General features: G+C 32.3%; 1 pseudogene; it reads left to right on the top strand.

The window, feature by feature from the left end:
• The first annotated feature begins 2,965 nt into the window (after positions 1-2,965).
• LOC145640007 (protein SMALL AUXIN UP-REGULATED RNA 51 pseudogene) lies at positions 2,966-3,286 on the top strand (annotated as a pseudogene).
• The last annotated feature ends 6,623 nt before the right edge of the window (positions 3,287-9,909 follow it).

Raw genomic sequence — 9,909 nt, forward strand, 5'->3', positions numbered from 1 at the left:
CTTTGAAGTTATTAACGTGTTTATTGTTTTATAGTTGCAAGCAAACACAATCAAAGTAAGGAATCATGTTCCTTTTATTCTTAATATATTTCTAATGATTTTTATTATGCTTGTCATGTAATAAATCGTTATTATGGTTAAATTGCTTCCAATATTAATGTTGATTCTACTACAGTTATTGATCACCATATTGCATGTTCAAAGGGAATATATAATTGAAAATTATGATTAATAAGATAATTTGGACAACCGATTTAGGTTCTTTTTTTTATCTTGTTGTTTATCAAGTAGTCATAATATTTAGAATTATATGTTCCATAACATTCAACCAATTTAGCGTTATATTAGTTTGGAGCAAATTGAATCTTTGTTTGTATCCCTTTGAGATTGCAAGAATTACTTTTCACAATAAGAATCGAGTAGAAGGCAATACGGGCGAATGTGACTCCATGACTCACTTCATACCATCATCCCTGATCCTCCTTTTGGGGCTTCGAACCATATGGAGTTAGTAATCTCATGGATTATAAATGGGATGTACCTTTCACGGGTCAATCGTTGTTGCCTTTGTTTTCCTATAATCGTAGTTGCCTTATAATGATCCATGAACGGGTTCAAGTTCCTTACAAAACTTGTTGGCAGCTCATTAATTTGCTTTGTCCCTTATCGCATCCCTAATTGTATGTCAATTCCCACTTCCTAAGAGTGTCAAACATGTTCACAAATCACAACATGCTTACGTAGGCGCGCTTCGAATGACGCCTATAAGGAGGGGATGGTTTTTTTTATTAAAATTATTAAAAATGTTAGGACCAATTAGAAAGTGGCATGTAACAAATTCAGTCAAATGACAGTTTTGAGAAAATAAGGGGTAAAAATTGACTTGTTCCTAAAACATAAAAAAGATAAGTGGTTTTAACAACTTGTACAGAGATGAGATTATTTTTTCAATTTTTTCCACGTAACATTAGAACGGATGAAGTATTACGAGTATTTATAATGCAAGTAAATTAATGTCTTTAGTCTCATAAGTCATAACGATGGAAGAACAAAGCCAAGGCAAGGATGTTACAACTTACTAACTAGTCAGGCCAAATAGCTAAAAGGAGGGACCATGTTGTCTTTAGGCAGAGCAACAACAAATGAGAGACTGAAAAACTTAAGGAACTAAAAAAAAAAAAAAAATTATAAAAACCGCAATTTTCATGCCATCAAAGTACCTCAACTTAGCCACCCGTGGTCTGTCCTTTGCCCCCACAACCCCACATGCTCCTGTTTTCTTTCTCAAGTTAGCCTTTCTCTTTCATTTTTTCTCTATTTCTCCTCACTCTAATCCAATAATATTTGATCTAGTGGTTATTTACTTTATGTTCAATTAATGATTTATAAATTTATAACAAAAATTAATTGGTTGAAATATGTGTTTTGAGATGAACTTAAAAATGTCTTACTCATACATATTAATATTTATTTATATATTACGAGTAATACCAATTTATACTGTATATGTCTTATTAATACTTCGTATATGGTAAAAATGAACGGAGTACAATTTACGATAAGCATTTAAACTCTTGATATGTGGTAAGATATGAAATAGGAGAGGGGACGAGAAGTCGAACCCAGGTCACACTTAGAAGGGATGGAGGGACCACTTCCTCCTACAATCTTACTGATTCTTGTATGAGATACAAAGATTTTGTTTATTTCACCTTATTTTTGCTTATCTGATCTGATCTAATATGATATGATATGATAGTCTGAGTTGACCAAATTTTGACCGTATGTGTACGATAAGCTTTAAAGAAAAAATATATTAAGTGCGGTCTTGTTAGATTCAAAATAATGTGTATTTTATTAAAATATTTATTTTTAAAAAAATAAGTAAAAATAAATTGAACTCTACAAGGCATAATATTAGAATTGAAGGCACCGTGTGGTCAGAGTTACTCAAGTTAATCGGTCATGGGGTACTTGAGGGATTCGATAGGAGGTTACTCAAGAGGTAACTCAATCAGGGGTTACTTGGTCTGAGACCACTTGAGGGGTTCGCTCAGGAGTTAATATGTCATGGATTAGTTAAGGAGTTACTTGAGGGTTAATCGGTCAGGAATTACTCGAGTTACTCGATCAGAAATTACTCAGGGGTTACTCGAGTTTGATAAGGGGTTACTCGACTTACTCAGTCAGGGGTTACTCGATTAGGAGTAACTCGAGTACACACTTAATGGTCTGTTTTGATTGACTGAACTGAACTGAACTGAATTTATTGGAGCTGAACTAAACTAAATTGAAGTGAACTGAATATTTTATGAGATAAGGAAATTAAAATATAAATTGAACTGAACTAAAGTGGATTTATTAGAGCTAAACTGAACTGAATTAAATTGAATTTATTGGAGCTAAACTAAACTATAAATAAGTTGAACAGAACAGATCCTTGACCAAGTAACTCCAGTAACTACAGTCACATGGTGTCACACGCCTTTAAATTACCCCTTTAAATTTAACTGAAATGGATTGACGAGGAACAGGCCAACAGCCAAGAGGTATCGTTCCTTTAAAAAACTGACCCTTTTTTTCTTTTTTCTTTTTTTTTTTAAAAAAAAAATTTATTTATTTTACTCCGTATTACGATTTTTTAATATATATACTACCTCCGTTACAGGTTATGTGCAACGATTAGACATTTTCCCTCCCTGCTTTATGTCAAATCGTTGCTCATAACCTATAATGGAGGTAGTATTTTTTTTCATTAAGAAAAAGTTTCTTGTCTCTCTCTGGTTTGTTCCTCGTTATAAAATCCCCTCCTAACCTGCTCATTTTTCACAACACTAACCCTCACGGCCTCACCACACTCATTCTCTCTCTCTCTCTCTCTCTTCCTTCACAATACTACTCTAGAAAATTCAAGAAAAAAAAAATCCACAAAAAAATTACTCAAAAATCATAAACAAAGATTAAAATGGCAATAAAAAAATCAGCAAAATTGCCACAAACAGCAGTATTGAAGCAAATACTAAAGAGATGTTCAAGCTTAGGCAAAAAACAAGGTTACCAACAAGAAAATGAGTACCCAGAAGATGTACCAAAAGGTCATTTCGCAGTTTACGTTGGAATCAACAGAACAAGATACATTGTTCCAATTTCATTGTTAAGCAGGCCAGAATTTCAGAGCTTACTTCATCAATCTGAAGAAGAATTTGGGTTTTGTCATGAGATGGGTCTTACAATCCCTTGTGATGAGCACGCTTTCGAGTCTCTCACTTCGATGCTGTTGCGATAATTATTGTTACTATCCCGTCCTACTTTAATCGGCCACATTTTAGGACTACTAAATAATTAACGGTTTTTGGTTCGTTTTTTCGGAGATTTAAGGAGGGAGGTAATTATTATTATTATTATTATTATTATTATTATTCTGACTGATTATGATGAAGAGTTTAGGAACCCATTTGGAGATTATTTTTAGTTTTTCATGGGTTTTAATTTAGAGGGATAATTTGTATATTTAGATGGGAAATTGTTATGGGGGCAAATTTCAATTAGTTTTTGTACAATTTCTTTCTCACGGTGGCTGGCGCTTGTTGTATGTTGCCCTGTGAGAGGATTTATCAAGGAAAGTTATGTTAATCACATTAATTAGTTATTATGATTAGTACTTGATTATTAATCTCTTGTTCTTTGTTCTTTAGCTTAATCTCTTTTGCCTTTTGCATATTCTTTCATCAATCATTAATTATTTTATTAGGTTGTTATTTTTTGGAATACATGTCAAATTCTCTTGATTATTCTAGAATTTGTTATATACATTCGGGTGTACCGTACGACCAACTAACTTTAGGTTAGTTTTAACTCTTCATTTAATGGTAAAATGAATAACAATCATTTCCTTAAAAAAAAAAAAAAAAAAAAAGAAAGAAAGAATAGCAATCATCAAAATGAGAACAAATATTCATTTGTATATGGTATATTCGGGTGTATATAACAATCTTTCAATTATTCTGTATAAATATATACTCCGTACGAAATACTTTCCTAAAAAAAAGAATATAGGAAATACTCCTTGTTGTGCTTGCTCTCTTTATCAACGGTAATTTTTTTTAACGAAAAAATTTTCAATAATTTCTTATATAGTTATATAATTATGTACTTGTTTTTGTTAAATTTAAATATTTGTTAGATTTCTTGACTTTTTATTTTATTGGTAATTTAAGGAAATGCATATTTCCAATGTTTATTTTTACTTGGCCTAATTTGTGAAATAGCTAAAGTAAAAACAACGGGGAAAAGTGTATATAATTGTGTGAAATTTTGTAAGATATGTACTCTCAAAATGTTGATTTTTACATAATTCATACTCTATATAATTTACTTTTGTTGATTTTTACATAATTCATACTCTATATAATTTACTTTTGTCGATTTTTATTCATCAGAAAATATATATAAGGCCCTGTTTGAGTCACCTTAATTTTGCTAAACTGAAATTATTTTTACTGAACTGAACTTATTTTTACTGAACTGAACTTAATTTTACTGAACTTAAATTATTTTTATTGAACTGAAATTATTTTTACTGATTTTCTATTATAATTCTTCTTTAAGAAAACTGAATTTTACTGAACTGAACTTATTTTTACTGAACTGAAATTATTTTTATTGAACTGAAATTAATTTTACTGAACTGAACTTATTTTTACTGAACTGAAATTATTTGTACTTATTATTATTATTATTATTATTATTATTATTATTATTATTATTATTATTATTTTGAATAGATGTAAAATCTTATTAAATTTGCTTTAATTTTTTTTTTTTCTAAACTTTTATTTTTACTAAATGTTAATTAAATATATAAAGTAATAGTGATAGAAATAAGGAGTAATGAATTTACAAGTGTGAAATTAGTATAATAAACGAAAATAGAGGAAATATTATGTATGGGACATTGTGAGGCCATCCTTTTAAAGACGGAAAGATAAAGGTGGAATCTTTGAATTTCTGTTTTATTGTATGTGCTACACCACGTAATGTTGGACATGGACTACGTATTGATGGAATTGGTGGGAATATTCAGTATTCTAGTCTATAATTAAACAAGGAGATGAATATTGTGTAATTGTAACCGGATTTTTTTTTTTTATTATTATTATTTGATTTTTATACCAGCTTCATATAACGTCATTATTTTTTTTAAGAAAAAAGTTAGTATTACAAAAGGAAAATGTTATACATAACCCTTAGGGCTATATATAAGCATTAAATTTACACTTGAAAATCGTAAAAAAAAATAAAAAAAAAATTATAAACACTAATTATACTAATTTATGCGTATTTTTGTCATAAATTTATAATTTTCTATAACTTTCAAGAGTATATTTAATTTATAGCATTACCCTTACATAAATTATCAAAGTTTAATAATTTGAAAACTAGTAATTGAGATGAATATGACATGCTTTTACAATACTACTTTTTATTATTAATATCTTTACCATTAACATTAACATATGTATATAGGATCGGACTCTTTGAAAATTCTAAACAAGAGATAAACAAATATTAACAAAAAGGATTGAACAAGTATATATACTTACTTAAAAGCTCCACAACTTTAGTTGATAGTGTGAAATATATTTTGATAATTTACATTAATATAAATTTAATGACATCTGATATGATATAAAGAATTAATATACATTAAGGTCATATTTTAGTTGAATATAAAAATATTTATAATCAGATTAAATCATAAAAAGTTTATATCTTATTAAAAAATTTAGTTCAAATCAAGTGAGCTAAACATAACCTAAGATTTTAAGTCGTTTTATGTTTATATTGATACATGTTTACATTATTGTTTGTTTATTATTATTATTATTATTATTATTATTATTATTATTATTATTATTATACCAATTTTTTACTCGAATCAATTCGAGATAGGTAAAAGTTAGGTCAATTCTAATTTAGGCCATTAAGATAGGGAATTAGGGATGTAACCTATACGGAGTTGTATATGACATGTACCTACAAGTCACAAGAGAAAGAGTTAGAAATGTTATCGTGACATGTGGAGACGTCCTTAAATAGAAGGGTATGGTAAAAAGTCTTTGGGATGATGTTTGTCCTAAATAACATTGTTGCACGTCATGTTGTAATGTAATGCACTCTCACCTGTAAAATTTGGTTCTATTTATAAAATGTATACGATTTGTACGTAATGTTTAATTATGAGTCAAAATGGAAGGTAGAAATTAGCATTGAAGTAAGCATTAAAACCTCCACTTGTCAAAAAGTGTGGTGAAGAAAATGTCAATTATCATCAATTAGTAATAATAATTTAATTAATTAATTGTATAGTATATGGTCTAAAATGTATGGTTAACCTTATATTACTCCGTATATGCTTTGGTGGTCCAACACCTCGTACAAGTAGTCCTTTAATCACGAACCGTACTTTGACAGGACACAATTTAACCGCTTTGTACATTTTCATGGAAGGTAGTTGGGTTAGTTGGGGTTACCAAATGGTCAAGGCTTAGAACAGGGACATTGCCATGAAAATTTATTACTCCTACTACTCTGCCTCAATCCATTTTTAAATTGTCAGTTACTTCGTTACCTATTTACTAGGTGGATTTCAAAATTACAAGTCTCGTGACAATGTTAAAATTATAAATTTACTTAATTTAGTATTGACCAATTGGGGTTTTCTATATTGGGACCTACGGAGTATTGTTTTAGAAGCTACGCCCAATTCTCTCCTAAGGTGCATAGTTGCATACCCTGTAATTAGTAATTGAACAATAACCTTAATGTGAGTTTCAGTTCAAGAAAACTAAGCAAAGAGGGCGGCATATATTAATCAAGAAGGATAAGTTAAAATTTAATCTTTCTACTTTTAACTAGCTTATCCAACGCCCTCGGGACGTTTGTTAACATTTTCCAATTTGGATTATCAACAAGGGCTCATCTTAGTTGCCTTATTAATTTCTTATCAAAGAGGGCAAGTAAGATATCACACTTATTTATTTATTTTTTTTGACAGAAAGATGGGGATTTTATTAATTCCTCAAAACATCTAATATTACAGCATCTGAAGCACACTCAGGCACCTCCTCCATCCAAATTCTCATATCCTCAAAGATAACACTACTTTGAGCAAGCCGATGAGCTACCCCATTCCCTTTTCTACCAACATGTGAAGAAGCAAAACTACTACAAGAATTAGCTAGCTTAAGAATATCACTAATAATTAGTCCAAATCTGGAATTCTGAATTTTTCTATGTTTTAAATGCTGATGCAACTTCAAATTATCAGTTTCCAGGATTATGCTTCGAAAGCCAGCTTTTGTGGATATTGTGAGAAGATGTCTAGCAGCAAGGGCTTCTCCAATGTCCACCTCGAACTCCTCTTGCAGTCTCCAGCTTGTAGACAGCAGCACATCACCCAGGCAGTCCCTGACCACACCACCAAGACCAGTTGTTTTGTCACTGAAGCAGGCAACATCAGAATTAATTTTGCAAACACCTGCAGGTGGCATCTTCCAGCCTTGTTCAGTCACCGTATTCTGAGTAAAAGGAGTTGCTCTTGCTTCATTGGCCTTGATAAACTCACCCACCAAATTCACAGCTCGTTGGATAACATACTCAATTGTGAATTATTTTTTATCAAAGCACCACGAATTCCTTTTCAGCCAAATACCCCACAGCAGACTCCAGAGTATATCCCACCATTCTCTCTTTTTTTTCTCTTTCATTTTTTGCTGGCAAAAGGAGTTGAAAGAGATAGAGTTTTCAGCATCAATGGTCAAACGGAGAGGGGAGAAATACCAAATGCTCTTTGCAACAGGACAAAAGAAAAGAGAATGCATAATAGTTTCAGCATTCTCTCCACAAACAGGACAAACTAACATCATCATCACATATGCCTCTTTTTTTCAATTTACTTCTCACAGGTAACCCTCCATGAAGAGCACGCCAACCAAAGTTCTTGACCTTGGGAGGTACATTTGCATTCCATAACACCTTCCAAATATCATTGCAGGGGTTATTAGACGATGACGTACCAGCAGCTTGCACAGAATGTAAAAAAGCAAAGTAAGCGCTTTTAACAGTGAAGTCCCCAGTCTTTGTAAGCTGCCAAGTCCACCTATTCATTTGAGGGAAAGCAGACAGCGGAATCTTCTTTATTTCACGAGCTTCCCACTCCACAAATGTGATGTCGATCAGTTGATAATTCCACTCTCCTTCCAAACACAGCTCATGAACATAATTTGGTCCAGCAGGATCAATTTGGGCTCTTGGCAGTACCTTAAAATTGGGCAAATTAGGCACCCAAGGATCACTCCTGATTGAGCTGCCTGAACCCACCAATTTACAAGCCCCAAGCCTCACCACGTCTCTTGCAGAAAGAATTGATTTCCATGTATAGCTTGCAGTAGGAGGAACTTTCGTTTCCATTAACTCAGTGTGAGGGAAATACTTTTGTTTCAGGGTACGAACCATCAGGGAATTCGTGTTGGTGATTAATCTCCAGACTTGTTTAGCCAGCATTGCTTTATTGAAACACAGTAAGATATCACACTTATTTCAAATCAAAGAGCGTGAAATTAATTTTGCCTTTTAATTTAATATTAAAAGGGCAATTAATAAATATCGCCCACTTTGATTAAATAATAAGGGTACTTAAAAACAAATCCTCTCTCGGTAGCAAATACAAGCCCAATTAAGCATAATATACTCTGAATTTTTTGTATAACCACCCTCTCTCCTCACTAAAACTAATTCTCCCTCTCTCAATTTTCTAATTTTTGTATGAATTTCCATTAAGGAGTATTATTAATTATATTTCCTAAGTTGCTAAAGTATTAGTTTGGGGTTATAGTAAGTGTGGGGGAATATGGAGTGATATAGAATATAAATCGATCATGGGCTTTAACCATGATGATCCCTTAACATGGTATTAGAGCCAACATTACATACAAGTCACAAGCTCAAATCTCATCCACCCTCACTTCCAAGTGGAATATTCGCGTTGGGTATAAAAAGTTTCATGTCGCATCTACACTTCAAGCCCAAACCATGTGAGGGGTGTGATAGAGATATAAATCGATCATGGGTTTCGGCGTTTAGCTTAAACTATTGGTTGAGATGATCCTTTAGCAAAAGGTTGCGGGCAGCCATGGAAGAAAAAAATAAAGGGATAAGCAGAGAAAAAGAAGAAGAAGTTTGAAAGAGAGAGTAGGCATGGCCGTATCTGACCCAAGGCAGTCGGGGCGACCGCCTAGGGCTAGAGGTGTCAAAAGTGAACCGACCCGAAAAAAATTATCCGTTTCGAACTGTAACCGATCCGATTTGATTCGAGAAATTCAAGACCCAAACCCGATCTGTAACCGAACTGAACTCAACCCGAACCCGAACTTGACCCGGTCTGAACTTAACCCGGCATCGATTTGATCCGACCTGAACTCAACCCGAATCCGATTTGACCCGACCTGAACTCAAACCGAACCGATTTGACCCGACCCGAGCTCAACCCGATTTGAAATTGACCCGAAAAATAACCGATCTAATCCGATCTGTTTTGACCCGAACTGATAATAACCCGATCCGATTTTAACCCGATTTGATTTTACCCGATCCGAATTTAACCCGATCATAATTAATTATTTACTTTTTTATTCAAGTTCTTATACTATATATTTACTAATTATTAATAAGTTAACTTTTTTACTACAAAGAAATAATCCGGAGTCTTAAGTTTACTTCATGTACATATCAATTATATTAATTTACTTTCTAAGCTTTAATAAATGCCACAAGATCTAATAAACCTAAACATTAAGCGGGAGTTAATTGATTTGCTTATAAAGCTCTAGTTAAATGATGCCTAAAGCC

The sequence above is a fragment of the Chenopodium album genome, chromosome 7, assembly GCF_948465745.1.
Source record: "Chenopodium album chromosome 7, dcCheAlbu1.1, whole genome shotgun sequence".
Lineage (NCBI taxonomy): Eukaryota > Viridiplantae > Streptophyta > Magnoliopsida > Caryophyllales > Amaranthaceae > Chenopodium > Chenopodium album.